The sequence below is a fragment of the Cherax quadricarinatus genome, chromosome 44 (genome assembly GCF_038502225.1).
Source record: "Cherax quadricarinatus isolate ZL_2023a chromosome 44, ASM3850222v1, whole genome shotgun sequence".
NCBI classification, from domain to species: domain Eukaryota; kingdom Metazoa; phylum Arthropoda; class Malacostraca; order Decapoda; family Parastacidae; genus Cherax; species Cherax quadricarinatus.
The window spans coordinates 14,331,745-14,340,834 of record NC_091335.1 but is presented as its reverse complement, the minus strand read 5'-3'; positions in this window follow the sequence as shown (position 1 = coordinate 14,340,834).

The window sequence follows — 9,090 nt, the reverse complement described above, 5'->3', positions numbered from 1 at the left end:
CACACACACACACACACACACACACACACACACACACACACACACACACACACACACACACACACACACACACGCGCAACACACACACACACGCAACACACACACACACGCAACACACACACACACACACACGCAACACACAACACACACACAACACACAACACACACACACACACACACACACACACACACACACACACACACACACACACACACACACACACACACACACACAGGAAAATAAAGAGATTAGCCGAAGAGCCAGAAACGAATATGCACAGATAAGAAGGGAGGCTCAGCAGCAATACGAAAATGACATAGCATTGAAAGTCAAGACTGACCCGAAGCTGTTGTACAGCCACATCAGGAGGAAAACAACAGTCAAGGACCAGGTAATCAGACTGAGGAAGGGTGATGGGGAATTCACAAGAAACGACCGGGAGGTATGTCAGGAGCTCAACACAAGATTTAAAGAAGTATTTACAGTGGAAACCAGTAGGACTCCAGGAAATCAGAGCAGGGGGGTGCACCAGCAAGTGCTGGATGAGGTACATATAACCAAGGAGGAGGTGAAGAAGCTGCTATGCGAACTTGACACCTGAAAGGCGGTGGGACCAGACATCTCTCCGTGGGTCCTTAAGAGGGAGCAGAGACATTGTGTGTACCATTAACGAAGATCTTCAACACATCATTTGAAACTGGGCAACTCCCCGAGGTATGGAAGATGGCAAATGTAGTCCCAATTTTTAAAAAGGGAGACAGACATGAGGCACTAAACTACAGACCCGTATCACTAACGTGTATAGTATGCAAGGTCATGGAGAAGATCATCAGGAGGAGAGTGGTGGGGCACCTGGAAAGAAACAAGTGTATAATTGACAACCAGCATGGTTTCAGGGAGGGAAAATCCTGTGTCACAAACCTATTAGAGTTTTATGACAAGGTGACAGAAGTAAGACAAGAGAGAGAGGGGTGGATCGACTGCATTTTTTTGGACTGCAAGAAGGCCTTCGACACAGTTCCTCACAAGAGGTTACTGCAAAAACTAGAGGATCAGGCACACATAACAGGAAAGGCACTGCAATGGATAAGAGAATACCTTACAGGGAGGCAACAACGAGTCATGGTACGTGACGAGGTGTCAAAGTGGTCGCCTGTGACAAGCGGGGTTCCACAGGGGTCAGTCCTAGGACCTGTACTGTTCTTGGTATATGTGAATGACATAACGGAAGGGATAGACTCAGAAGTGTCCTTGTTTGCGGACGATGTGAAGTTAATGAGAAGAATCAAATCGGATGAGGATCAGGCAGGACTACAAAGAGACCTGGACAGGCTACAAGCCTGGTCCAGCAACTGGCTCCTTGAGTTTAACCCCGCCAAATGCAAAGTCATGAAGATTGGGGAAGGGCAAAGAAGACCGCAGACACAATATAGTTTAGATGGCCAAAGTCTGCAAACCTCACTCAAGGATAAAGATCTGGGGGTGAGTATAACACCGAGCATATCTCCTGAGGCGCACGTCAATCAGATAACTGCTGCAGCATACGGGCGCCTGGCAAACCTACGGATAGCGTTCCGATACCTCAGTAAGGAGTCGTTCAAGACTCTGTATACCATTTACGTCAGGCCCATACTGGAGTATGCAGCACCAGTTTGGAAACCACACCTAGTCAAGCACGTCAAGAAATTAGAGAAAGTGCAAAGGTTTGCAACAAGACTAGTCCCAGAGCTACGGGGATTGTCCTACGAAGAAAGGTTGAGGGAAATCGGCCTGACGACACTGGAGGACAGGAGGGTCAGGGGAGACATGATAACGACATATAAAATACTGCGCAGAATAGACGAGGTGGACAAAGATGGGATGTTCCAGAGATGGGACACAGACACAGGAGGTCACAATTGGAAGTTGAAGACTCGGATGAATCAAAGGGATGTTAGGAAGTATTTCTTCAGTCATAGAGTAGTCAAGCTGTGGAATAGCCTAGAAAGTGAAGTAGTGGAGGCGGGAACCATACATAGTTTTAAGGCGAGGTATGATAAAGCTTATGGAGCAGGGAGAGAGAGGACCTAGTAGCAATCAGTGAAGAGGCGGGGCCAGGAGCTATGACTCGACCCCTGCAACCAGAAATAGGTGAGTACACACACACACACACACACACACACACACACACACACACACACACACACACACACACACACACACACACACACACACACACAGCTACTGTAGTCCCAATTTTTAAAAAAGGAGACAGACACGAAGCATTGAACCAGACCAGTGTCACTGACGTGTATAGTACGCAAGGTCATGGAGAAAATTATCAGGAGTAGAGTGGTGGAGCACCTAGAAAGAAATGAGCTTATCAACGACAGCCAGCACGGTTTCAGGGACTGGAAATCCTGTGTGACAAACCTACTGGAGTTGTATGACAGGGTGACAGCAGTAAGACAAGAGAGAAGGGGGGGGGGTAGATTGCAATTTCTTGGACTGTAAGAAGGCGTTTGATACAGTTCCACACAAGAGCTTAGTGCGGCAGCTGGAGGACCAGACGGATAACAGGGAAGGCACTATAGTGGATCAGGGAATATCTGTCAGGAAGACAACAGCGAATCATGGTACGTGGCGAGGTGTCAGAGTGGGCGCCGGTAACGAGCGGGGTGCCACAGGGATCAGTCCTAGGACCGGTGCTGTTTCTGGTATATGTGAACAACATGACGGAAGGAATAGACTCCGACGTGTCCCTGTTCGCAGATGATGTGAAGTTGATGAGAAGAATTCAGTCGGACGAGGATCAGGCAGAACTACAGAGGGAACTGGACAGACTGCAGACCTGCTCCAGAAAGGGGCTCCTGGATTTCAACCCCCACCAATTGCAAAGTCATGAAGATTGGGGAAGGACAAAGAAGACCACAGACGGAGTACAGTCTTGGGGGGGGGCAGAGCCTACAAACCTCATTCAAGAAAAAGGATCGTGGTGTGAGTATAACACCGGGAACATCTGAGGCGCCCATCAACCAAATAACTACTGCAGCATACGGGCGCCTGGCAAACCTAAGAACAGCATTCCGACATCTAAATAAGGAGTCATTCAGGTCCCTGTACACTGTACGTTAGGCCCATATTGGAATATGCAACGACAATTTGGAACCCTCACCTAGCCAAGCATGTAAGGAAACTAGAGAAAGTGCAAAGGTTTGCAACAAGACTAGTCCCGGAGCTATGGGGTATGTCCTACGAGGAGAGGTTAAGGGAAATCGACCTGACGACACTGAAAGACAGGAGAGTTAGGGGGGGATGTGATAACGACATATAAAATACTGAGAGGTATAGACAAGGTGGACAGAGACAGAATGTGCCAGAAATGGGACACAGCAACAAGGGGTCACAGTAGGAAGCTGAAGACTCAGATGAACCACATGGATGTTAGGAAGTATTTCTTCAGTTACAGAGTTGTCAGGAAGAGGAATAGCCTGGGTAGTGTTGTAGTAGTGGCAGGTTCCATACATAGCTTTAAGAAGAGGTATGATAAAGCTCACGGAGCGGGAAGAGTGACCGGGTAGCTGCCAGTTGAAGAGGCGGGGCCAAGAGCCGTGAATCGACCCCCGCAACCACAACTAGGTGAGTACACACACACGACACTGTACACCGTGTACGTCAGGCTCATATTGGAGTATGCAGCACCAGTATGGAACCCACACCTGGTCAAACACGTGAAGAAATTAGAGAAAGTGCAAAGATTTGCAACAACACTAGTGCCGGAGCTGATGGGTATGTCCTCCAAGGAGAGGTTAAAGGAACTCAACCTGACAACACTGGAGGACAGGAGGGAGGGGAAGACACATGATAACGTAAAAAATACTGAGAGGAATTGACAAGGTGGATAGGGACAGAATGTTTCAGAGATGTGACACAGCAACGAGGGGTCACAACTGGAAGCTGAAAACTCAGATGAGTCACAGGGATGTTAGGAAATACTTCTTCAGTTATAGAGTTATCAGGAAGTGGAAGTCTGGAGGGTGATGTAGTGGAGGCAGGATCCATACATAACTTTAAGAAGAGGTATGATCAAGCTCATGGAGCAGGGAGATAGTGGACCTAGTAGCCACCAGTGAAGAGGCGGGGCAAGGAGCTGTGAATCGACCCCTGCAACCACAATTAGGTGAGTGCGTACACACACACACACACAAACATGTAAAGTGTGTGTGTATATGTGATTATGTATAGTGTGTGTGTGTGTGTGTGTGTGTGTGTGTGTGTGTGTGTGTGTGTGTGTGTGTGTGCGCGCGCGCGCGTGTGTGTGCGTGTGTGTGCGTGTGTGTGCGTGTGTGTGTGTGCGTGTGTGTGTGTGTGTGCGTGCGTGTGTGTGTGTGCGTGTGTGTGTGTGTGTGCGTGTGTGTGTGTGCGTGTGTGTGTGTGTGCCCGCGCGCGCGTGCATATATAAACATGAAACACAAGACCGTAATGGAATCCGAGGCTTTGTTTTTATGAATCCTATTCTTTACCACTAGACCTTATTGGTTACAGTAGAGAGATAACATTTAGGTAGTGTCTGTTGGTAGCTTCATCTGCAACATCAGTTAGAAGTTATTTATTGTCACTTTCCCACACCAACAACACTAGTGGAAACCAAGTTTTTGTATTCATTTAGTTTTGGATTGTCATACGAGGGTACATATCTCAGAAAATGTTGGCCTGGGCAGGCTCAAGCACTTTATAAGAAGATACAAGGTGTCATGGGCTCCTACATTGTTTATTCGTTGTTAAATCCTTTTAACTCTGGATCTCACTGCATCGATTACTTGCCGGTTTACTGAGATGATTTTGCATTTGGAAGGGTTAGGATGACGCCTCTCCCCGCTTGATTAAGACCTGCTAACAGGGGTTCCTTTGTGCCTGCTAGTGTGCCGTCATCCAGGAATCAGATCGTTGGTCAGTCTGCAGAAGAGAAATGGGGCTAGGATTCCTTTGATGAACACCCTCTGATGAAGGGACTTCATGCTTCCCAAACAAAAACGTTGACTCCGTGCTGTGTCCATCCACCTGAAACGAAGAAAGACTAGGAGAGTATATTCAGAAGGCTGTTAATACTACGGTTCTTTCAAGTAATTAAATGCATTTTTGAAGTCTAATCTTAATACTACTTTACTTTCAAGTAGGTTGCCGGTATATGTACGGCCTTTCTGCAGGAATAGCTGCTTCATTCTATTGAGGGATCCTAACACCGAACAGGTTTGGTTAAACCATAACAGTCACTTCTGTGCGGATACCTCTGACAGCCACTAAAGCAACAAGGCGGCATTGAGCGTGATTCCTTCATCTTTCTTTCTCAGGGTATAAAGGGATTCACCAAAGCAGAATAGTTTAATTTATTCGGGAATCAGACCAACCAGGGAGTTGAACTTTGTGAATTCCGATATCAGGATCTCTGCAGTTCCCCGAGAACTAAATTTATCATACATCTCTTCTTTTAAATGTTGGATTCTTATTGTAGTGTAGCCCACAGCGGAGCCAGGAACAATTGGTTCTTTCATTAACAGCGGATCTGCATTGGGAACAGTCGTACTGCCTTCTACTTTTTTGTGATTTTTTTTTACTCGATGGAAAATTTGTTGGATCTGCCTCGTCCCTTTCGTGCTGATGGGGGAGACGAATCAAGTTCTCAGCTATGGTAAAATCTCTCAAATTTTGATGAATGATGAAGCTAGCGACTTGCCGCCTCTTAGTGGGGGCTCCTTGGTGCCGTGAAGACGCTTTTGTTCTGAGGAATTGGACCTTTCGGTTTTCTTCTTCCGACTGAACCTAATTACCCCCCTCCTCCCTCCCCTGCCCCAGTCTCCACATCCTTTCCCATTCCTCCTTTCCCCAGCCCTTTTCCCTCCCTTTCCTGTTTTCAGCCTTTGGGGTCCTCCCTTCAGGCATTTTAGTTTCTAGGTTGGGGAATGGTATCATTGTCCCTTCCATTCCGTTGAGATCCTTGATGGTGACGTAGTTTGCCATGGAATCTGGATCATCTGGGGATGTCTTGATCCCTCTCTGGTCTCCCGGGGGGGGGGGGGGAGGCTTACGATGTCTTTCGGGTGACGGGTGTATCTCTGGAAGCTGCCTGTCAGATTACGGGAGGTAGTGGCCGAAGGATGTATGCTTTGTGGCGGGTGTCCGACCGCCCTCTCTTGTCCATCGAGGTGGCTCGGTGGATGTGAAGTTGCTATCCTGGATTGTCAGTGTACTGGCATGAAGGGTAGGGTATGGCACGGGTTCCATTCCCCATCTGCACTACTGGCTGCACTGAGGTCCTCTTGGGCACAGAGGGAGATTTTCGACCCCTTCATTCATCTTAGGCGCTACCCATCCACGTTCCCCCCTCCTTTTTTTTTTACCCTTTTTCTTTACAAAAACAAAAAGAAAGTGACCTAACCATGGAGTCCCAGATCCATGAAACTTATCCTCTGGGCCCCTTTCTTCTGCAGCGCCTTCTTTCTACCCTACCTCGTTATTGGACCATTCTTCAGATCTTTCTAACGCCCCGTTACCTTCTGCAGGTAACATTTCGTCGCCTGCTCCTGGTACTGAAGTTCCACCTGACTCCTTTGATTCATCCGACCTCCACACGTCTTTGACCATGTTTCCGGCTTCTCTCTCTGCGGTGCAACAATTTTCAGATGGCCCGCCCATCCCAGGACAGACCACCTCCGGTACCACACCTAAACGACCACGACTATTAACTCTCTGATCGCGGGTTCTAACCCCGCCTGTGGTACGGTTTGTTTGCTATAGTGTCATTACGATTTCGTGAGTCAACACTACTTCGATTACCTCTCACTCTTCCCAGAAAAGACCAACACGACAATCACTACCTTTACACACTACGTTGCAAGGTACATAATCGACTTAAGTTTTTCACTCCGCAACTGACATCTTCCACTGACTATCTTTCTGATCATAGTATCAGCAAGGCACTCTTGTGCCATATTGATCAAAATATTTCATTTCATGCTTTTAAGTGTGGTGCATGCATTGTCATGGTGCAAAATGCTGGCCAGGCTCACAATCTTTTCCTTCTTACTTCCATAGACGATATTACTGTCACAATTCGAAAACGCATTTCTCTCAATTCTTGCTGTGGTACCGTAGTTCTGCCTCATTCCATTATCAACGTGGTTTACGGCCATATGATGCCGATATTCTGGAGGAACTTGCCCTCTTAAATCTCCCAAATCTCAATGGGGATACTTGTGTACTACCTGCTCGCGGGCAGTGATGCTTTCCTGCAGTGTAGCTCACTTAACTTTTGACTGTCCAGAACTTCCCTCCTCAGTTTATATTGCGAGATATGTTTACAAGTCCGAGAGTCGATCCCTTTACCACAGCAGTGTAGAAATTGCTGGCGTTTCTGCCACCCAGCAAAATGTTGCAGGTCTGTGGTAGAATGCCCAGTCTGTGGTGCTGCCGACCACACCAGTACATCCTGCAGCCTACCAACCTCTTGCCTTATTTGTAATGAGGCTCACCTGGCTTATTCACACATTGCCAAGTTTACTTAAAAGAACTAGAAATTCACTGTCTCAAAGTAAAAGGTTTCACGTACGCCATGGCAGTCTCTCATCTCGGTCTCCAAGGGAGACTTCCACGACTTCCTTATTCTAGAGTTACTAAGAGGCCTCCAACCTCGGTGGTACCTACTTCCACAATCTCCTCTGTGATCACAAATTCCACAGTCACCTTTGTATATAACTCTTTTGCAGCCGCCCTGGACTGCGAGGTCCCTACCTCGTCGCCTCATACTGTCCTTAAGTATTCATTTTCTTGCTTGCATGTATCTTATGTCCACGAGACCTTCCACAACTACACCCTTAGCCTCTCTACTTCTCAAAGTCTAAACTATCCCCGAAGTCAAATGTCCTTTAACCCCTCCTTCACTTATCCTTCCCAAACATCTTTCCAGTCTCAATGCCTAGTATTTTACCTCTTACTGTGTCTGTTACGTGTTCATCCTTCCCCTCGTACAGTTCCCTCCCCTCCTGTTTCCTCCCAAGTTTCTTCCCAAGATAACTCTAACCTCTCACCCCCTCCCTTCCTTCTTCGGTAACTTCCATCGTCTCTCCGATCTTTACTCACCCTCCGTATATCTCTGATGTCCTCTAAAACGCTTGAAGCTATCTCCGAATATGTTGAGAAGGCAAAAACTAATGATGGACACCGATCCACCTCCCATCACTCCTCTTCCTCACCTTTCTTCGCAGTGTTCCAATCCTTCGCTGCTTACTCATCTTCCGCTACCTTCTTATGTAGATTTTACTAACCCTCCTAGTCCGTAGACATCTACTGCTTCACTTTACCAGTATACTTTTCTTCTTAAATAATGACTTATTTACAGTGGAATATTCGAGGCCTCAGGGGTAATCGGGGTGAGATTCAGGTGTTGCTTTCCCATTTTTTTCCTGTTTGTGTCTGTATACAAGAACCTAAATTGTGCTCCGCTGTTATCCATCCCGTCTCGGGCTATATTTTATTGCATTCATCGGATCCTTTTCCCGATGGAACTTTTAATAAAAGTGCACTTCTTGTACGAACCAGTATACCATACAATCAGATCTTTATTCATACTTTGCTGCATTACACTGCAGCTTGCATCTTCCTGAACAAATGGTATACAGTCTGCTCTTTGTATCTTTTCTCCTTCTCAGGCATTATCTATTCCAGATGTTGCATTTCTGGTTGGTTTCTTCCTTACCGCCATCTCTTCTCTTATTAGATGATTTTAATGCTCATCATTTACTCTGGGGTTCTGACTGTGACTCGTGGCGATCAGTTAGAGACTCTTTTCACTTCTCCTCTCCTTCATGTTTTAAACACGGATACTCTCGCCCATTTCGATCCTCGCACTCAGTCTCTCTCTTGCATTGACCTCTCAGTTTGCTCCTCCTCAACTGCACTCGACTAAACCTGGTCTGTGCTCCCAGATTTACATGACAGTGATCATTTTCCTATCCTCTTCACTTCCCATTCATATTATTGTCCTCGAAGCCCACGTTGGCAATCTGAATTACAGCTGAACCAAAGAAATGAACCTGACTTCCCGTTTCTTGGAT